At 41.0% G+C, this 21,289-nt stretch overlaps 1 protein-coding gene and 1 long non-coding RNA gene across 8 annotated transcripts in view; one reads left to right on the top strand and one right to left on the bottom strand.

The window, feature by feature from the left end:
* The window catches only part of LOC122554211, a 301,535-nt gene extending 297,586 nt beyond the window's left edge, over positions 1-3,949 (bottom strand). For 5 of the 7 annotated variants that reach the window (XR_006312931.1, XR_006312935.1, XR_006312932.1 and 2 more), the window contains exons 1-2: positions 3,908-3,949; positions 2,287-2,362 (exon numbers count right to left, since the gene is read on the bottom strand). This is a non-coding gene — a long non-coding RNA (uncharacterized LOC122554211). Of the gene's footprint in view, positions 1-309; positions 397-1,519; positions 1,523-2,286; positions 2,363-3,907 lie in introns of those variants that run through there. The other 2 variants (XR_006312937.1, XR_006312934.1) reach the window with 2 other exon arrangements.
* LOC122554210 (dihydropyrimidine dehydrogenase [NADP(+)]-like) overlaps positions 1-21,289 on the top strand; it is a 735,384-nt gene that overhangs the window by 568,456 nt on the left and 145,639 nt on the right. The gene's annotated exons all lie outside the window — the stretch shown is intronic.

Here is a 21,289-nt window from a genome sequence, read left to right as displayed (position 1 = left end):
TCCCTCTTTTAGAATAAATATTGCTCTTAGTCAGCGTATAAAAGAGTCAAATATAAGTACTTTATTTCACTGTCATGGCATGCTTGTTCTGCTTAATGTAGCAGCACGTTTCAGTTAGCTGTTGTAACAGCTGGTCACATTATAGACTTACATGGGGCCAGGGTAGTGCACATCAAATTAATTTTTTATAAAATACTTACTGGAAAGAACGCAGATCTTAGTACTGTCAAGATTTCAGTTTATTTTAAATATTTTCTGAAGGCCAGCCCTTTAAATCTCAGGGGCTGTATCAAGCACTGAGCTGTGAATTTAACCATAGGGTAACTGCTAATGATAAGGAAACATTCCAAGATGAGGCTGCTGTAATACAGTCATTGGATTAGGCTATCAATCACCCTAGTCCTCAGGGAACAGCAAAGGAGACAAAATAGAGAAAAGGAAAATTAGAAAGGGTGGGCATGACTAGAATGCAATTCTTCACTCTCTTTATCTGATAACTATACTAAATTCTGCAGCTTTTAAATTCAAGCCATGTCTAAACACTGCTGGGATTTTAAGAATTGTGTTTCAACTATATTCTGTGTGTAGAATAACAAAGTAAACAACCATAGTTAATAGAAGAGAAGTGAAACAATATTTTAACCTAGCTTTTAAATATATAGTTTTACTTTGGAAGGATTGTTTTAGCTTGTATTTAAACACATTTCCATAAAGATTCTTGACGTACGCCAGGAGCTAAATATTGACAATCATGCTCTGGCAAGCAAAATTGAGCTCACTGAATTAACACAGTTCACGTCCTTGCATTCATGTTACAACCCAAGCATGAAACTATTATCTCACAACATTAAATTGAAACCCATGTGTGATCTTTCCCTTGAGTTTGGTTTGGTGCTAAGGACAAAATGGTTTGGTAACTGACCGTCTGCATGAGGGATTTACCAAGCACCTTAGGCATTGGACATGTGTGAATTATTTTTAAAGACAAAGTTAGTTATATTCTTTTTATTTTTATTCCCAATTGATGCAAAATTGCAGATAATGTTTTGCATAGCAGGTCCCATTTTGTGGAGCAGGAGGAAGTGAAAACAGCTGATTCCTTAAGCATGCTTTGCCTTGGGGATATGATCATTATACCTTTATGAGGTCTTCAGCTTTAGCTATGAAGACCACAATCAATACACTTTTTCAGAAATGAGGTGCAACATATAGAGAGAGTGTACTAAGGAGTATGTGATAGCCAATAATGGAACACTTTTTAACAGACATTTTTATATGTGTGCCTTAGAATATAGTATGAAATTTCATGTTCAACAAATATATATTCAACATTGAAAGGTCATATAGTTAATTGAATTTTATCGATTCCGTGCTTCCTTTGACTATTCATGATTACAATTATATTTAGATTGGGATAAAACACCCTTAAATGCTAATAAATTAGAAATCAGGTTGAGTTAATGACACACGTTTTCTAATCTTGGTCACAAAAGTAACTCATATATTTTCATTTACTTACATTCTTCAATTTGATTCAAAGTCAAAAATAAAGTAATATTCAAGTTAGTATGAAACCTAGGGCAGCATTTTTTCATTATGTTTTAGAAAGGAAACATATTGGTTGGTGACTAACTCACTGACCCAGCATCATGCAAACTCACCATATTGTCAGCCACTCATGTCATTAAGAGCTGGGTGGTGATCTTTAGAAAGTTTCTCGGCAAATCACAAGCTTCAACAAACATCCCTGGTCATCAGAATTAGCTGGCCAATTGAAGACTGGCAGCTTCCAAGTCCTTAAGTCTGCCAGTTGAGGCCTACTCCTCAAGGGATTCACCAGTGAGAAGACAAAACATATAATCTTCTTGCCCAAATGGGGGCATTGGAATCCCCATATAACCTGCCAAGCAGGTCACCCTTGTTTCCCAGTAGGACAATTAGCCACTTTTCTCAATCACCAGGCAGGGAGAAGAATGAGGAAGAGGCTAGTTTGCCTCACTGTGATGTTGCCTGTAGGCCAATCTTCCCAGTCTGCCTTACTGCAAGGCCCTTAAGTGGCCAGCATTCAAAGGCTTTAATTGAAAGTGAGGCACATCAGTAATGTTCCTGCCTCTGGACTAGGAGGCCCAGGTTTGTGGTCTGTCTGCCTCAGAGGTATGTAATAACATCACTGAGCAGGTTGATTAGAAAATAGTTTTAAAAAATAAGTGATCCATGTACCTTTTAGCCATTATCTTAATTAGTGAGATGATGACAAGAAGAGGTTTCTCTCCAGAGCTAACTCACCTCATTAATTTCCCTTTTCATCACTTCGAGGGAGGAAGAATCGTGCTCATAATTCAAAACTCATACCTCCCAAAATCTGATTGTGATAAATTTAAAATGACATTTGTTACCAATTGAAATAGATAAGCTCAAAGTTAAGCAATAATTGCTGATATCTTAAGTATAGTTTGCTTTTGATGAGAATATTTTGTTTTACCACTCACTCGCTTTCCTTTCTCAAGTGAATCCCTTACATTTACACCTGCACTATTCTTCAAGATCGGAAAGCAGGACAATTCCTCACACATCACATCTGTCATGAATACCAACTTTTACTTTTATATTGATTTCCAGATGGCCCATCAGAGACAGGTTCACTTGTTCCCTGTGGGGAATTTCAACATGAACGTCAGTTGAGACTGGCATTCAGACTCTAGTTTTATAATCTGAAGCTTGAGTGACACAGCCATTAGTACCTTGGCACATTTTATTTAATGTTCCTTTTATGACTGAATGAAATGGAAATGCTATTTGCCTTCTAGTTGAGTCAGCGTAACAATGTGCAAATTATGACTTTTATGAAGTCTCTAAAATAAGGTTCACCATTGTTACTTAATGGTGTGCAGAATTGCTTACTTTATCACCTTCATTATGAGCTCCATTCTATCTGCAAAGTCCTCCCTTCCCCTCAAAATGTATTGACTTGTAGTGGGGCATTTTCATTCATACTTTGTATCTCAACAAAGCGACTGTTCTTCATATGTGAGACAGTATGTGTCCAGGGAGCACCACAGACGAACATTGTCTGGTCGTAATAACACATGAACTGAATGGTTATGAGGACAAGCAACTCTGCCTGATATTTTCCCCTCTCTTACCCAAGGACACTAGGATGAAGAGTAGAATTTCTTGCGGCAGACTGGCTGAGATTGGTTCGCTTAGTACTGAAGTAAGATTTAACCATAAACTGAACCAGGATGTTCCAACTCTATTTCAGCGTTTTCCTTCGGATTACTAAACTCGGAATTAAATGTGAAATTCTGTAGAATTCCTTGCACAGAATGAAATGTTTCATCCCAAAGGTCCAAACTGAAGTGTTTGCTCCACACAAGCATTCTCCCACCTTACCTCATACTATATTCTTATAACTCACGCTCTTAACATATTCTTCAAATTTCTTTCTTCTTTGTTTACTCTGTAACATCCACCTTAATTACATTAATGCAATCAGCATCGACTAATCCTTACAGTAGTGAGTTACAAGCTCGAACCATCCTCTAGGTAAAACTATTTCTGCTGATTTGTGAATTAGATTTATTAGCCATTTATGATCCCAAATTTTGAACTCTTCTTACATGGAAACGTATTCTCTATGGTTGTTCTACCGAAATCTTTTGTAATCCCAAAGATCTTTATTTGGTCATTCCCCAATTTTCTTTAGATAAGTGTGTTTTCCTCTTTTCAGAATTAGAATTAGAATCCCTACTGTGTGGAAACAGGCCCTTTGGCCCAACAAGTCCACACCGACCTGCTGAAGAGTATCCAACCCAAACCCATTCCCCTACATTTACCCATGACTCATGCACCTAACCTATATATCCCAGAACACTCTGGGCAATCTAGCGCAGCTAATTCACCTCACCTGCACATTTTTCGATTGTGGGAGGAAACTGGAGCACCCGGATGAAACCCACGCAGACGCGGGGACAATGCGCAAACTCCACGTTCTCCCGAGGCTGGAATTTGGTCCAGAGAAAAGATATTATGTCTTTCTTATAGTTATAAACTTCCAGATCTCGTACGTAAACCATTTTCATCTAAAACTTCCTGTGATTTATTTATCCCCTGAGGTTCCTGTCTTCTTGGTGTTGGAAACAATCTGGCATTTAGGGTCAAATACTTTCCTTTTGCATTAATCTGATTTAAAAATAAGCTGGATCACAAGAGGATAAATGTCAATCAAAAGTGTGAAATGCTGTTTCCCCATGTTTAGTGCTGATATGAAGATTGCTAACCTTCAAAATTGGATTAATAAAGATTAGCACAATATGACATTAAGAAGTCTGCAGCTGTACAGTCAAATAGAAACATGAATATTTTCCTCCATGTTAAGCCACTTAAAGAACTGGAGCATGTAAATGAGCCACCAAAACAGATGCAGAAACAAATAGCACAGAAGTTTATTTGTCTCAATGGTTGGGTGTTGGGTCATTTGTGGTTTAATTGCACGGGAGGAGAAGGAGATCAACAAACCAGAAATACAGAACTACATGAAACATATGTCTGACAGCAGATACAACCACAGGATCAGGTCAATTGCAACTAAGTCAGTTCCATAAATAAGACAGAAGAGGCATGAGAAAAGCTAAGCCCTCCAAGGAAACTGCAACTGAGGTGTGCTACTTAGCTTATGAAATCTTGGAAGAAGAGTTAGACATCTGCAATAAACTACTTATGGCAACAAAGGCTCCATAATTAATGTTAAGAGCCCCTCCATATGTCCATATTACTAGGATGTAAAATAAGTGACCTACTCAAAACAATTAATACTTTCTTTCCTAGAAGGATCATAATCTTTACAATGAAGTAAAAAGGTATTCTTTTTCAGGTTACAATCATATTCATTTGCAAGCTTTTTGCATGTCAGTGCATCTGCCTCTTCAGCACTTCTCTTTGCTAGTAATGATTGAATTGGGAGGAGTAAACGATCTTTCTCCAGTCAAACTTCATTTGGCCTATAGTTGGTCATTGTGCCTTCAGGAATCTGATGATTTAATCAACCATCCTAATATAAGTTTGGTATTTTGTTTTATCTTTCTCCTGTGAAGCAGTTTCAAATATGTTATTATGTTAAAGCTGCTATATTAAAGCCAGGTGTTGATTTTGCTATTTTTAGTTTATGCAATTTAATAAAAAGTAACGATTGTGTCATGCACCTAGACAGTTAAGCACTGGAGATAACACTACAAAGACAATACCCATATTTAAATCTGCATAATCACTGGGGGTGCACGTTACTAAAAGCTCATTTAACAACAATGGAATTCTTAGGACTCTAAACAGACACAAAGTTTAAGAAATCATTTCCCCTCAAACATCTGGCATGGCAAGTAGGGGGAACGTCTCTTAAAGCCCCGACAACAGCATTCATCCACAGACTTGGATAGGGTTGACTCACATGTACAATCCTCCCAGTGCGCCACAAGAGGACTCCCAGCATACTGTTGTTTAAATCCTGCAGCCGGCCATTAGACTTATTTATTCACAAAGAGCACTGTTGCCTCACAGCGCCAGAGACCCAGGATCAATTCCCGCCTCAAGCAACTGACTGTCTGGAGTTTGCACATTCTCCCCGTGTCTGCGTGGGTTTCCTCCGGGTGCTCCGGTTTCCTCCCACAGTCCAAAGATGTGCAGGTTAGGTGAATTGACTATACTAAATTGCCCGTAGTGTTAGGTGAAGGGGTAAATGTAGTGGTATGGGTGGGTTGCGCTTCGGTGGGTCAGTGTGGACTTGTTGGGCTGAAGGGCCTGTTTCCACACTGTATGTAATCTAATCTAATCTAAAGACATCACATAGAAGGAGTGGTGACCAAAGTGTCAAACATCTGAAACAGAGCACATGTACCAACATGTGCCAATTCAAGCAGCCAGTGTTCACAGTACATAATAATGGAAATGCATGTCTTGCACTTGACTTAAATATCATGCTGAATATTTATTTATCGTTTGATTGCACTACAACAGGAAGTCAGCATTGGATAGTATTTGCAGAATTAGATATGAAAGTGTGGTTTGGGCACAGTTACTTGGCAATTGTGGTTTTGCTTCTTTAAGAAATGTTGCAGCTGAGGCAATCTTTGGAAGCTTTCTAAAATTAACATAAGGCTCATCGGTCTTTCTCACTGCATTGCTGATATTGCTCTTAATTTCTCAGTCGCTTTTCACCCCCTTACTTTGCCTTTCTGCATCAAGCTACAAGTTAAAACCTCCTTCAAGGGTAGACTTATGGAGCAAGCAGCAATTGACAATTATTCAGGAAATCCTTAGGGTGAGAAATTGACTGTCCTTGATCAGTCCAGACATTGAAGCGTCGCTTCAAGATATCAATGGCATGTTTGATCATTATAGTTGAAACATGAGCTTTGTTGCGCTTGTTCTCGTTGATTTATGTGTTTCATAAGCCTTGGCTGCCATTCATCCATCTTTATTCCCCTTCACATAAAGGCAGGAGAGATAAAAGCTTCATAAGAGTTACAAGATAGCCAACATATAACAATTTAAGAGAAGTTCCTTAAACAGGGATTATGGCCCTTATTTGCACATGTTAGTGCCTAGTACCTCTACGTAGCTGACAAGGGCACCTATAATTTCTGGTCAGAGGAATTCAGTTGCCCCTGGGCATGAAGGTTAGCATCATGAAATTGATTTGTTGGTCATAAAGAAATTATGAAGGAACAGGTAATGGTTCAATTATTTTATGTAACAGGGCAAGTGTTACAGTAAAAATTATAGGACCTTGATGAGAACATAATGGAATTACTCTGTAAAACTTTGTTTTCCTGATCTGAGGATTGATCTCCTTAAGTTGGAGGGAGTGTAGCAATGTTTGTCAGACTGATTCCTCAGATGAGGGATGGAGGAGAGATCAAGTGCACTCAGTGTATATCCTTAGAGTTTGGAAGAAGGTAATCTCATTGGAACATAAAATTCTTAAGTGACTTGACAGGATAGAGGTTGTTTCCTCTGGCTGGAGAATATAGAGCCAAGGGTCATGGTTCCAAATCAATGTAGCAGCTATTTAAGAATGAGATAAGAAATTCCTTCATTCAAAGGACTGTGAATCTTTGGAATTCCCTTCCCTGAAAGACAACATGATAAAATAGAAGCAGGAGTAGACCATTAGATTCCCCGCTTCTCAGGGAGGAGAAGGTGAGGACTGCAGATGCTAGAGATCAGAGTCAAGAATGTGTGGTGCTGGAATAGCAGAGCAGGTCAGACAGCTTCCAAGGAGCAGTAGAATCGATGTTTCGGGCAGGAGCCCTTCATCAGGAAGGGTTATTGCTGGAAATATCAATTCTCCTGCTCCTTGGATGCTGCATGACCTGCTGTGCTTTTCCAGCACCACGGACTCTTGACTCCCCACTTCTCAAGCCTACTCCGCCATTCAATAAAATCACAGCATCTCTTCATTTGCACTTTATTGCCTATTTGCTTTAACCATTGATTATCTAATAGTTCAAAACAACCATCCAATTCAGCCTTGGGTATGTTCGATGGCACAGCCTCCACAGCTTTCTGAGGTAGAGAATTGTAAAGATTAATGACCCTGTTAAAGAAGAGAGACTCCCTAATCACTATTTAAATGAAAGTGTCTTTCATTTTGAACCTGCCCCAATTCTCGATTCCTCTACAAGGGAAAGTGTTGTATCAGCAACTACAATGTTCAGCCCCTTCAGAATCTAATGTTTTTCAACATGCTCATTTTGTTACATGCCAATAAAACTCAGCCAAATTTTCCCAAACCTTCCTCATAAGACAACCCCTTTATACCATAAGTCAACTCAATGAACCTTTTCTAAACTGCCTCTAATGCAAGATCAATAGAAGACCAAAGCAGTCTCACCAACCTTCTGTACAGTGGTGTCAGTACTTTGTGCTTTTATGCCACTGATCTGTATTCCCCCTTGCAATAGAGGCACATGTTCCATTTACCTTCCAAATTGTTTGTTGATATAAAAAAGGTGTTGGTTGTTTTGAAAAACATTAATGTAGAAAAATCCCCAGGATCTGATGGGATCTATTACAGAATACTGAAGAAGCTGAGGGAGGAAATCACTGGGGCCTTGTATTTTTTTTTATTCATTCACAGAATGAGGCTGTCATTGGCTGGGCCAGCATTTATTGCCAATCTCTAACTGCCCACAGGCAATTGTGAGTCAATCACATTGCTGTGAGTCTGGAATCACATGTAGGCCAGACCAGATAAGGATGGCAAATTCCTTTCCTTAAAGGACATTAGTGAACCGGATGGGTTTTTCCAAGAATTGACAATGGATTCATTGTCATCATTCGACCCCTAATTCCAGATTTTCATTGAATTTGAATTCCACCATTTGCACATTGCGATTCAAACCTGGGTCTTGAGAACATCACCTGGGTCTCTGGATTAATAGCCTAGTGATGATACCACTAAGCCATTGCCCACATCCCAACAGGAATCTTCACATCCTTTTTAGTCGAGAAGACTGAAAAATTGTTAGTGTTGTTGTTTTGTTTAAGAAGGGCAACAGGGATAATCCCAGAAATTACAGGCCAGTGAACCTTACATCATCGGTATGGAAATCATAAGACCATAAGACCTGGGAGCAGAAATTAAGCCATTCAGCCCATTGTGTCTGCACTGACATTCAATCATGGCTGATAAGTTTCTCATCCCCTTTCACTACCTTCTCCCCTTGTCTCTTGATCTTCTTGAAAATCAAGAACCTATCTATCTCAGTCTTAAATATACTCAGTGACCTGGCCTCCACTGTCTTTTATGTAGTGAATTCCACAGATTCACCTCTCTCTAGCTGAAGATGTTTCTCCTTATCTATGTTCTAAAAGGTGTTTCCTTTACTCTAAGGCTGTGACCTCGGGTCCTAGTCTTTCCCACTAATGGAAACATCTTTCCAACATCCACTGTATCTAGTCCATTCAGTATTCTATAAGTTTCAATTTTATCCTCCTTCCCATCCTTCTAAACTCTATTGAATATAGTCCCAGAGTCCTCAAATGTTCCTCATATGTTAATTTTTCATTCCTTGGACCATTCTTGTGAACTTCCTCTGAACACACTACAGGGCCAGTGCATCCTTCCTGAGATAAGGGGTCCAAGACCATGCACAATACTCCAAATGTGGCCAGACCAGAGCCTTATAGAGCCCTCGTCAGACAAGATTCCTAGGGACAGGATTTACTCATATTTGGAAAACTATGGACTTACTGATGATAAGCAACATGGTTTTCTTCAGGGGACGTTATGTCTCACAAATGTGATTGAAGTTTTTGAGGACATGACGAAGATGAGTGGTGAGAGCAGGGTGATGGATGTTGTCTACATGGACCTTAACAAGGCATTTGACAAGATGCCTCATGGGAGGTTGATACAGAAGATGAAGTCACATAGGATCCATAGTGAGCTGGTAAGATGGATACACAACTGGCTTGGTCATGGGAGACAGATAGTAGTGGTCAAACAGTGTTTTTTATGACTGGGTATTTGTGACCAGTGGTGTTCCGCAGGGATCAGTGTTTATAATATATAAATGATTTGGAGGATAATGTGGGGTGGTCTGATTAATAAGCTTGTGGATGACACAAAGATTGGGGGAAGCTATGGATGTCAAAGAGGATTGCCAGACGATACAGCAGGATTTTGATAGGCTAAAGACTTGGGCAGATGAAATTTAATCTGTACAAATGCGAGGTAATACATTTTGCAAGGTCATGCAGAAGTAAAGTATATAATAAATGGCAGAACCTTTAGAAGCATTCACGTACAGAAGAATCTAGGCATACAGACCACAATTCCATGAATATGGCAAAACAAACGGATAAGTGTAGTTCTGGAAAAGCACAGCTGGTCAGGCAGCATCCAAGGAGCAGGAAAGTTGACGTTTTGAGCATAAGCCCTTCATCAGGACTGTAGAGAGACCCAAGAGGGTTGAGAGGTAAATGGGCAGGTTGTGTGGCTGGGGGCAAGGTAGCTAGGACTGTGATTAGATTACTTTACATTAGATTACTTTACTTTAGATTAGATTACTTTACAGTGTGGAAACAGGCCCTTCGGCCCAACAAGTCCACACCGACCCGCCGAAGCGCAACCCACCCATACCCCTACATTTACCCCTTATCTAACACTACGGACAATTTAGCATGGCCAATTCACCTGACTGTGCACATCTTTGGACTGTGGGAGGAAACCGGAGCACCCGGAGGTAGATGAAGTTGGGGGGATGATGGTGATAGGTCAGAGTGGAGGGTGAAGCGGATAGTTAGGAAGGAGGATGGACAGGTAGGACAGTTCAAGAGAGTGGTGCCAAGTTGGAGGGTTGGATCAGGGATAAAGTGGGGGGAAGGGAGATGGGGAAACTGCTGAAATTGACATTGATCCCATGTGGTTGGAGGGTCCCAAGGCAGAAGATGAGGTTTCTTCCTCCAGGTGACAGGTGGCTAGGATTTGGTGGTGGAGGAGGCCCAGGAATTGCATTTCATTAGCGGGGTGTGAGGGGGAATCGAAGTAATCAACCACAGGGCGATGGGCATAATTGGTGCATGTATCCCAGGGATGTTCTTTGAAATGTTCCGCAAGTTGGCGTCCTGTCTCCCCAATGTAGAGCAGACCACATCAAGAGCCATGGACACAGTGGATGAGGTGTTTGGATGTACATGAACATCTCTGCCTGATGTGGAAGGATCCTTTGGGGCCTTGGACAGAGGTGAGGAGGGAGGTGTGGGCGCAGGTTTTACACCTCTTGTGGTGGCACGAGAAGGTGCCAGGAGTGGAGGGTGGATTGTTGGGAAGTGTGGACCTAACAAGAAAATGGTCTCTGCAGAATGCTGATACAGGTAGGGAGGGAAATATATCTCTGGTGGTAGGGTCTGACTGTAGATAGTGGAAATGGTGGAGAATTATGCTTTGTATCCAGAGGTTGGTGAGGACCGTGGGTTCTGTCTGTTGCGGTTGAAGGTGTGGGGTATGAAAGTGGAGGTGTGGGAAGTGGAGGGCATCTTTGACCACGTGGGAGGGGAAATTGTGGTCTTTGAAGTAGGAGGCCATCTGGGATGTTCTAAGGTGGAATTGGTCCTCCTGGAAGCACATGCGGTGGAGGCAGAGGAATTGGCAGTAAGAGACAGCATTTTTACAGGAGTGGTGGTGGGTGGAGGTGTAGTCCAGGTAGCTGTGGAAATTGGTGGGTTCGAAGTAGACGTCCATGTTGAGTCGGCCAGCGGAGATGGAGATGGAGAGGTTCAAGAAGGGGAGACAGGTGTCCGAGATGATCCAGGTGAACTTTAGGTCAGGGTGGAAGGTGTTTGTGAAGTTGATGAACTGTTCGACCTCCCCATGGGAGCATGAGGTGGTGCCGACACAGTCATTGATGTAGTGGAGGTAAAGTGGGGAATGGTGTCGGTGTAGTTGTGGAAGATGGACTGTTCCACATACCCGACAAAAAGGAAGGCATAGCTGGGGCCCATACAGGTGGTCTGAAGGAAGTGGAGGGATAGGAAGGAGAAATTGTTGAGGGTGAGGGCCAGTTCAGCCAATCGAATGGGTGTGTCACTGGAAGGGTACTGATTAGTTTGGTGAGAGGGGAAGAAATGGAATGCTTGGAGGCATTCGTCATGGCAGATGGGGGTGTTCAGGGATTGGTTGTCCATGGTGAAGATAAGGGATTGGGGACTGGGGAACCAAACATCATGGAGGAGGTGGAGGGCATGGGTGGTGGCCTGGATGTATGTGGGGAGATCCTGGAGGAAAGGGGACAAGACGGTGTCAAAGTATGTGGAGATAAGTTTGGAGGGGCAGGATTAGGCGGAGACAATGGGTTGACCGGGACAGTCAGGTTTATGAATCTTGGGTAAGACGTAGAACGGGGCAGTGCGGGGTTCCTGGCCAATGAGGTTGGAGGCTGTGAATGGGAGATCCCCTGAGGTGATGAGGTTGTGTACGGTCTGGGAGATGCTGGTTTGGTGATGGGAGGTGAGGTCATGGTCAAGAGGGCAGTAGGAGGAGGTGTCCATGGGTTGGTGCCTAGTCTCAGCGGTGTAGAGGTTGGTGCGCCAAACTACTGCTGCACCCCCTTTGTCCATTGGCTTCATGGTGAGGTTGGCGCTGGAGCAGAGGGAGTGGAGGGCTGAGTGTTGCAAGGGTGAGAGGTTGGAGTGGGTGAGGGGGCTAGACAGGTTGAGGTGGTCAATGTCGCGGCAGCAGTTGGAGATGTAGAGATCGAGGGCGGGTAACAGATCTGCACAGGGTGTCCAGGTGGATGGAGTATGTTGGAGATGAGCAAAGGGGTCCTCTGGGGATGGGTGGGAGTCCTGACGGAAAAAGCAGGCACAAAGGCAGAGACAGCAGAAGAAAAAGTCGATGTCACAAAGCGTGTTGAATTTGTTGATCTGGAAGCATAGTGGGATGAAGGTGTGGCCTTTACTGAGGACTGATTATTCATCCTCACTGAGAGCGAAGTCTGGGAGGATGGGGTTAAAAAAAAACAAATGGATTAGGTGGTCAAGAAGGCATATGGCATGCTTGCCTTCATTGGTCAGGGCATAGAGTATAAAAATTGGCAAGTCATGTTGCAGTTGCATGAAACTTTAGTTTGGCCACATTTGGAATATTGTATACAGTTCTGGTCACCACACTACCACAAAGGTGTGGAGGCTTTGGAGAAGATACAGAAAAGGTTTATCAGGATATTCCCTGGTTTAGATGGTATTAGCTATGAGAAGATATTGGACAAAATTGGTTTGTTTTCATTTGAACGTCGAAGGATAAGGGGTGACCTGATACATGTTTACAAAATTATGAGACACATGGAGAGAATAGATAGTCGGAGTCTTTTTCTGAGGGTAGAAATGTTAACTACTTGAGGGCACAGGTTTAAGGTAAAAGTGGGAAAGTTTAAAGGAGGTGTGAGAGGCAAGGTTTTTTTTAACACAGAGGGTAATAAGTGCCTGGAATGGGCTGCCAGAGGAGGTGGTAGAATCAGAGACAATAGCAACATTTAAGAGGTATCTTGAGAGATACATGAATAGGCAGGGAACGGAGAGATACAGACTGTGTAGAGGCAAAAATGTTTAGTTTAAAAAGGCATCATGTGTCAGCACAGGCTTGTTCTTGTGTTGTGCTGTTCTTTGTTTTTTGGTCATTGTTCTATTTGCTGTATTGGGGGAGATGGTGGAATAGTGGTAATATCACTGGACTAGTAATCCTTAGCCCTAATCTGATATTCTGGGCTCATGGGTTTGGATCCCATCTTGGCAGATAGTGAAATTTGAATTTAATAAAAATCCGGCCTAATAACTATTATTGTAAAAACACATTTAGCTCACTAGAGTCCTGCAATGCAGGATATGTGCCATCCTTACCTGGTAGCCATCATGTGACTCCAGACCCACAGCAATATACTTGACTCTTAACAACCTTCTGGGCAATTGCAGATAGGTAATAAAAGTTGGCCTAGCGAGATGCGCAGATCCCATGAATAATTTTTTTTAAATCCACACGGTGGATATTGTTCCTTGTGTGTAATTCCTCTATACTGTAGCATTCTATTGTCTCTCTTCATTTGTCTGTTTTTCCTTTCTATTCTTCCAAAGTGATAAAAAGCTGTGATTTCTTTGAAGACTCTTAGATATAGCCTGTCAGGTCTGGTTGACCTGTCAGTGTTTAGACTGCTCTTTCCTAATTTCTAAAATATTCCTAACCTTCTCTCCTACTAGTAACATTATAAGACCTTTCTTTCAATTGTATAGCAACCTCACCATTGTTACTTCATCACAAATAATTCATCATTCTTGTAGAGTTTTTACTTTCTCGATAGCCTATCTTTGTCGAAAGTTATAACATATCTCCTTAGATTTCTGTCTTCGTCATACTTTTGCCTTTATCTAAATTGAAGATACTAGTCACAAACTAAGGTTTCTCACCCTCAAGCAAAATCCAAACTTCCTCATGGTGAAATCAAAGGTAACACCAGTAATTCATATTAATTTAAGGTTGCACAGTTTAATGTATGAATTAACTCTACAAAGACACCTTTGATTGATTGATTGATTTATTGTCACGTGTACCAAAGTACAGTGAAAAGCTTTGTTTACGAGCAGTACAGGCCGATCTTGGTAAGCAAGGACATCATCACAATTAGGGTGTTTCAAAACTTTCAAATTCATTGTCTTTGAAATCCAACACAAAAAGTTATTTGGATTCATTCCAAATCACTTCAGCTATAGAATCAACATAAAGATTCTACTCTGGATCTGATGTGGCATTGTCACTTACAAAGTCATCCCACAACAACAAATCATTTTGTTCTCCATCTATTGAATTGTGTAGTCCATGTTCTCATCATGATCTGATGATAGCAGGCACTAATAGCATCCCAGGACCTGTTAATGGAAGCACAGAAAATATCATGTGGAGCAGCATGCATTTTCTATTCTTTGTGAAGGTGTTATGTCTTCAACCATCCACCTATCCCTCAAATGGTTTGTTGAGGCACACTTTCAAAGGATAAACTACAGATGTTGTATCCTCTGGTAAAACTATGATGTTGATTTGATTTCAGTACAGATCTTGATCTCATTGGCTATATGGGATCAGAATATGTCCCACACAAATAAGTTGCATTCTTTATGCAGACATCAGGCTACCTATTCCATACATTATCGATCCATAACTGTACTCCATTCTCATCCACTCAGCCATTGTCATAGACATATTGGGAGCTTGGTGTCCAGCATGGTTTTTATGTTTGAAAATTACCATCGTCTTCAATTTTGTTCCATTGGCCACCGTGAATCCTGTTTTCTCCTATCGTTCTCACCAATACTGTTTCTGAACCTTTCCACTCTATTGTTTGGCAGCTGGATATGCCAAAATGAGTCTTACATCTGGGTTGCCAATGTAACTTAATTGGTAAGAGTGTTTTTGCCACTGCCTGATAAAAAATCACAGCAAAGTGATAATTTTGGTATTGAAGGTTTTTGGCAACCTTTGAGCAATCTTGGTCTTCTACAACAATGGACTGTCCTTATCATAAGGTGGCGACATCATTGAGCTTCTTTGTGAAATGTTTACTGGACTCAAGTGATTTATTTCACCCAAACTTAAATGCTTACATACATATTGCACCGCTGGTGACAATGTAACCATGCTGACAATTTCTGAGGACACATTTCAACACATGTTTCTCAGGATCAGGTCAAGGACTGGTCACTGTACTGATTGCACATTTGGTCTTGGGCATTTTCTACTGGATGAATTCATCCTTCCTCCATTCTTGCACCAGTTTCTCAATTCCCTCGCTGCAGTACAGTTATTTGGCAAGTTGGAAAACCTTATACCTTTTATCCTGAAAGCAGCTTCATACTTCCCTCGTTTTGCTGGAGGACCCATTAGTGTTCATCAAGTATACATTCTGCTTTGTAAGAATATGTGCTCGGATTGCCTCTTGATCAATATGCTGATTTACAGAAAGGGGAAATAGAACATGTGTTTTTGTGGTGAAAAATTGGCAGAGTCTTCTCATGTGAGTACAGCATTTAAGACTAAAAAGGGATTCAACTTGTACAGAGTATATCCAAAAGCATGTTTTTGGCGATGATAGGATGGAGTTGTCTTATACACTAGGTTGACTTATATGAGGCAATTTACAGCATGTAGGTAGGATATTGTGAGTTACTTACCATTGCAGCTCTTCTAAGCCACCTATGGGCAGAAGATGGAATCACAAAATTTGGCACTGTCCTGCACGAAGCATGATTTTAAACCTGTTTGGTTCAACGAGAAACAGGACAATCCATCTTCCAATGATTAATTTCTTAACGCGAGCTTGTCACCACTGTTGTTTTATGAAAATGTTTTTCACAGCATAATAGTGAATGAGTACTGGAGATCCAGGCTAAAATCCTGCCCTTCATGACATTGGAATTCAGTTGTCATGAGTCAGTACACATTCCAGATGCTTGCCTAGATTTGGGGCTAAATGCCCCATCCTGGTTCTGACTTCCATTAGTGATTGCAAGGAAATATATTGGCAGGTGATTTATCCCATCATTAGTAAAATGGCAAGACCTATTGGTAATATAGAGCAAAGCTCTCTTGATGAAGAAAATAACGGCTTGAGTTTCCCCAGCCCACTAAAGACGGGCTAGAAGATGGAAACGCTGACAAAATATTTCTGGAGTGGGGAGGGTGATGTATTGGCAGGACATCTAGCTGTCTTTCCACTGCGATGGTGTATTTCAAGCTTCAGGAACATTGGTGGCACATTGACCCATCTGCCTGGCAGGTAACTGAGCCATTTACATGTCCGGTTGATAGACATGTCCTGCCTAAGCGGCCATTTTGTCCATTTCCTCCCCATAGTTAGCAAAACTCTTACATCTTACAAAAGGGCAAAATACTGCTGATGCTGGGAATTTGAAAATAAAAACGCAATATGCCTAAAATACTCAGCAGGTTCTAATGAAAGGTCACTTAACCTGAAAGGTGAATTCTATTTTTTTCATTCTCCGTACATGCTGATTGACCTGCTGAGCAGCTTGAGTATTTTCAATTACTATTTTATGAGAAGAATGGTCAGCAGGAAAATATCTTCCTGCAGGAGGTTTTGGAGTAGCAGTCCCACAGCTCGTAAAACAGAACAGAACTGAGAAATATGGGATAGAGAAAAGAACTTTGGCAGGTAGAAAATTGGTAACTTGATAGTCTGCTTTCAATGTAAAATCAGGCAAGGTTTATGGCAGATGGTGGTCTGAATTCCTGAATTAAGTTGAATTTTAACCCCATGTTGCCCAAGTTTCTAAGGTTTGTTAGATCCTGACAATTCCCCCTTATCTGCGATCAATATTCTCTGAATTTACCATTTCCTTCACAAATGATCACAACACGAGACCCAATTGTGCCAAGCTGAACAACAATGAATAGTCTGTGGGGTTTTTTCCCTCTATTAATTACTTTGAACTTAAAATGCACTGAAAATCCAACTGCATTCATGCAGGGACTAAAGAAGCATAGAATAAATTAAACAGTTCAAATTCAGCTACATATTTTTTGTGAATTAATGATTTTACAAACTGATGTTAGCAAGCTGAGAGATTGAACGTTGTGAACAGTGGTTTCAAGCTATTTGTGCTTATATGAAAAGATTGTTTCCAAATGAACCATTACTCAGTTCCTAGACAGTGGACCTATTATCGCTTTATAGAGTACATGGTAATCTTTGGCATTGATGAACTCAAGTCACCTCAGTATTTGTGCTGCTTGGCATTTAATTAATTCTTTGTTGAGCTGTGAATTGTATTTGTGATACAGTACATATCAGGCATAACTACAGCAGCAAGTATAAAATTAATCGTCCTCTCTGTGTTCTGTTAAAAGCATTTTAAAGAATTGAGATTTTACTCTTAAAGACAATGCTATACTTTGGCCTTTAAAAGGAGAATTTTTTCAAAGTCTTGTTGTTACTGCTGACAAATAATGGTGACAGAATGTACTTGAGGATAAAAGCCTAGAAATTAAGTCATGCATTGCTTATTTCTTGGGCACTAAACAGATCTCCTAATCTAGGAAGAAAGCAGGAGACTCATATACATGATGAATCACATTGGTAGGGATCAATAAATGAATGCTCAGTGCCCAAGGCTGTGACAGGTGTTGGTTCCTCTGTATGTGCAAATAAAGAGCCAGCTTCAAATTTGGTTAGATGCCCAACGAGGAAAGCTATCTTGTTCTGAAGTGGGGAGACTGTCAGCTACTCCCAGCCTCACCTTCATTTGCTGCCTGACATATCCTGGCCATCAAGACTTTGATCACTCCCTTCAGCTATTCACTTTTTCCCCCAGCCCTGAATCAGTACAGTTCCCTTCCCTATAGTTACCATGTTCGCCTGATCTCTTGCTCCACCATTTCTCTATTCCTGGCTTGAAGCTCCACTCCCCAACTTGCTTACATCATTCCTTGCTCACCTGAGGGGTGCAGCCTGGTGTTAGATATCCCAGATCATCAAGTTCCTGCAGACAGCGAGCTATCTGTTCCTCTCCACAACACACCAGCTCAATTGAAATGAGCTAATGGCTGCAGTATCTACATATCTCGGACCTTACAATCAGGAGCTTCACTTCCATCCCCTTCAATTCTGAATGTCGAGGCCTGGTGTACCTGAAAGAATAGAGAAAGAATTGAAAACTGTTCCTTGAGTTTATTTTTTAAAAGTGTAAATGATTGAACAATGTCGAGCTCCAATGCTCCCTTATTTGGTTTCTTATGAGAGAATCATGTAAATTGTATACGGTCAAGAATGTGGTGCTGGAAAAGCACAGAACGTCAGGCAGCATCCAAGGAGCAGGAAAATCAACGTTTCCTGCAAAAGCTCTTCATCAGGAATGAGGCTGGGAGCCTCGGGGGTGGAGAGATAATGAGGAAACTGGAGAAACCCATGGGGTTAGAGGGTCCCGAGACACAAGATGAGGCGTTCTTCCTCCAGGCATTGGGTGGTAAGGGAATTGCAATGGAGGAGGCCCAGGACCTGCGCATCCTCGGGAGAGTGGGAGGGGGAGTTAAAGTGTTCGGCCACAGGGCTGTGGGGTTGATTGGTACGGGTGTCCCAGAGATGTTCTCTGAAACGCTCTGCAAATAGGAGTCATGAACAACAATATTCTAGTAACCAGCCATCAGTTATCAGATGATGGTCTTTTTGTGACCTTGCCACAATTATGAATTGTTTTATATCATCATCGTCTTAAACCACATGATTAAGGAGTTAAAAACGTCCTCTGTCTTGCTTTCCCTTTTCTCCCACTCTCTAATTGCATCGACATTGATAATCTCCTCACATTTGCACAATCTGAAAGTAATATTTTGGAAAGAAAATTACAATAGATTGGCACTAGTAAAGTAACTGAGTGACAGATGTCATCAACCTAATTAAATCAGATTCCCCATGTACTCAGAATGTGCACTAGAAATTAAATTAGAACAATTTTATTAGCAGGTTATCAATTAAAGAGGAAAAGAATCATTGGCAGCTTTTCATTAAAAGAGGAATTTGCCCCACATATCAGCATTTTTTATTTCTTCAGGTATCAATGACCTTTTAGTATCTTTCCCAACTGCATTTGCGTTATCCATTCCTTTGAAATTCAAGATTGTTGGGATGGATGGACCATCAGTACTACTTCTAAGAATGGTGCTGTGATTGTCATATTTACCAACTGAAGTAGAATACAAGCTGGAACTTCAGAAAGTGCAGTCCTTCTCCATCGCTTGCTGCTGCTGAATCATTCAGTAGTTCACTCTTCAGTAGCTAAAACCTCTAAAATAGACGTGCTTCATGCTGAAAAGGAATAGATTGATTAAAATGTAGCACAGCTAGGCGTCCCACACCCCATTCACCATTCCGTATCTTTTCAATTGAAGGAGCAACTTGGTCAGAAAAATGTTAGTGTGCATGTCTTATTCACAGTGAGTGACAAAATGGAAGGGGGAGAAGCCTAGTTTGGTGAGGAGCCATGAGATGAAGACTGTCTTTCCACTTCCTTATCTCCTGTACCTTCTATTGTGTCATGTCCCAAACATTTAGTATCTCATATCGAAAAAAATATTTCTTGTTTAAGTTATTGTGCACTGTTCATGTGGGCTTTTTCTCTGCAACTTGTTTCAAAGGTGTGATGCAGTCAATACCTAAATATTGGCCTGCAGTTCATTGTGTGTATGATGACTTACATGAAACAGATACAGAAATTGCTGGAAAAGCTCAGCAGGTCTGGCAGCGCCTGTGAAGGGATGTCAGAGTTAACATTTCGGGTGCAGTAACCCTTCCTGAGAACACTTCTGAGAAAGAGTCTCTGCACCCAAAACATTAACTCTGATTTCTCTTCACAGATGCTGCCAGACCTGCTGAGCTTTTCCAGCAATTTCTGTTTTTGTTTCTAATTTACAGCATCCGCAGTTCTTTCAGTTTTTACATAAAACAATATTTGTATTAAATTAAAAGAATCATTAATGCTGCTTAGATTGATTGGTGTAAGATTAGATTAGATTGCTTACAGTGTGGAAACAGAATAACATTTTTAGATGGAAACTTCTGAAATATTGGTACGGGAGCAATCAATTTCTGTAAAATCCCATAGATGAAAAGTCATCAATTATCGTTTTAATGAACGAAATATGGGTCTGGACACAGGTCAGAATTCAAAGTAGGAGATGGGGTTCTCACTCAGTGAGCAAGAGCCTTAAGGCATCTTTCTTCGGGAAGAACTGCACCTCGTTCAGACTCACCAACAGCAGATACGAGGTCCAAACGCCAAAAGTTTCAGGTCAGAAACCTGCAGCTTTTCAGTGCGCAGCAGCGTCATTAGCAAGTTATTGGCTGCTACCAGAAATGAACCCACACGATGCCCAGGATTAGGAAAGGACACAGGCCACAGATGAGTTTTGGGAGCACCTGGGACCAGCAGCAAGGGCAGAGGGTGAGTTTCAGCACCCCATGCTCACAAATGCACATGTACAGAATCATGCACACAGACACACATGTACACACAAGCACAGACACACACATAATCATGCACACACACACACAGACACAGGTCAAGGCAGAAGCAGGAAGCCAGTGTCACCTTCTCTTATGATTAAATGCCTGCTACACCAAACGCACAACTGGGAGTGGTAATGTTATGGACCAGACCAGACCAGATCCCTTCCAGAGCAATACGATTGATCAAACTCAATTTATTTAAAAACTACAGTTAAAATACAACCAAAGAAAGAGGAATTAAACTAACTTAACTCCATTTGAAAACTTAACAAAACAATAGATACACTAACTATTATTAATTAACTGTTCCAATGCAGTAACATCCCATAAACACACGCCTTGACCAAAAGGAAAATTCAGAAAAATTGATTTGTGTCACAGGTAACCCAGCTACAGAGAGAAACCCCAGTTTCTAGCTGTAACTGAGAGAGGGGAGAAGATAGCTTTGACTTCTTCAAGCACACAACAAAAACTAATTAAAGCTAAACCAACAAAGTGGTCTCTGAGAGCTAACCCCACTCATCCAGGCTGCCTCCATTGCTCCAACTTTAACAAAAAAACCCAAGACCTCACAAGCTGTTTACAGTCAATTCTCTCATTCAATCTCTCTTTTAAAAAACAGGACAAAATAATCTTTTTAAGCCACAGCATGGTCACAGTATTAAATTCTCCCCTTGGTTTATTTCTGCTTTTTCTAAAATATTGACATTGTGATAGAATCTATT

The sequence above is a fragment of the Chiloscyllium plagiosum genome, chromosome 11 (assembly GCF_004010195.1).
Source record: "Chiloscyllium plagiosum isolate BGI_BamShark_2017 chromosome 11, ASM401019v2, whole genome shotgun sequence".
In the NCBI taxonomy this organism is placed as follows: domain Eukaryota; kingdom Metazoa; phylum Chordata; class Chondrichthyes; order Orectolobiformes; family Hemiscylliidae; genus Chiloscyllium; species Chiloscyllium plagiosum.
This window is presented reverse-complemented; position numbering and strand designations above follow the sequence as displayed.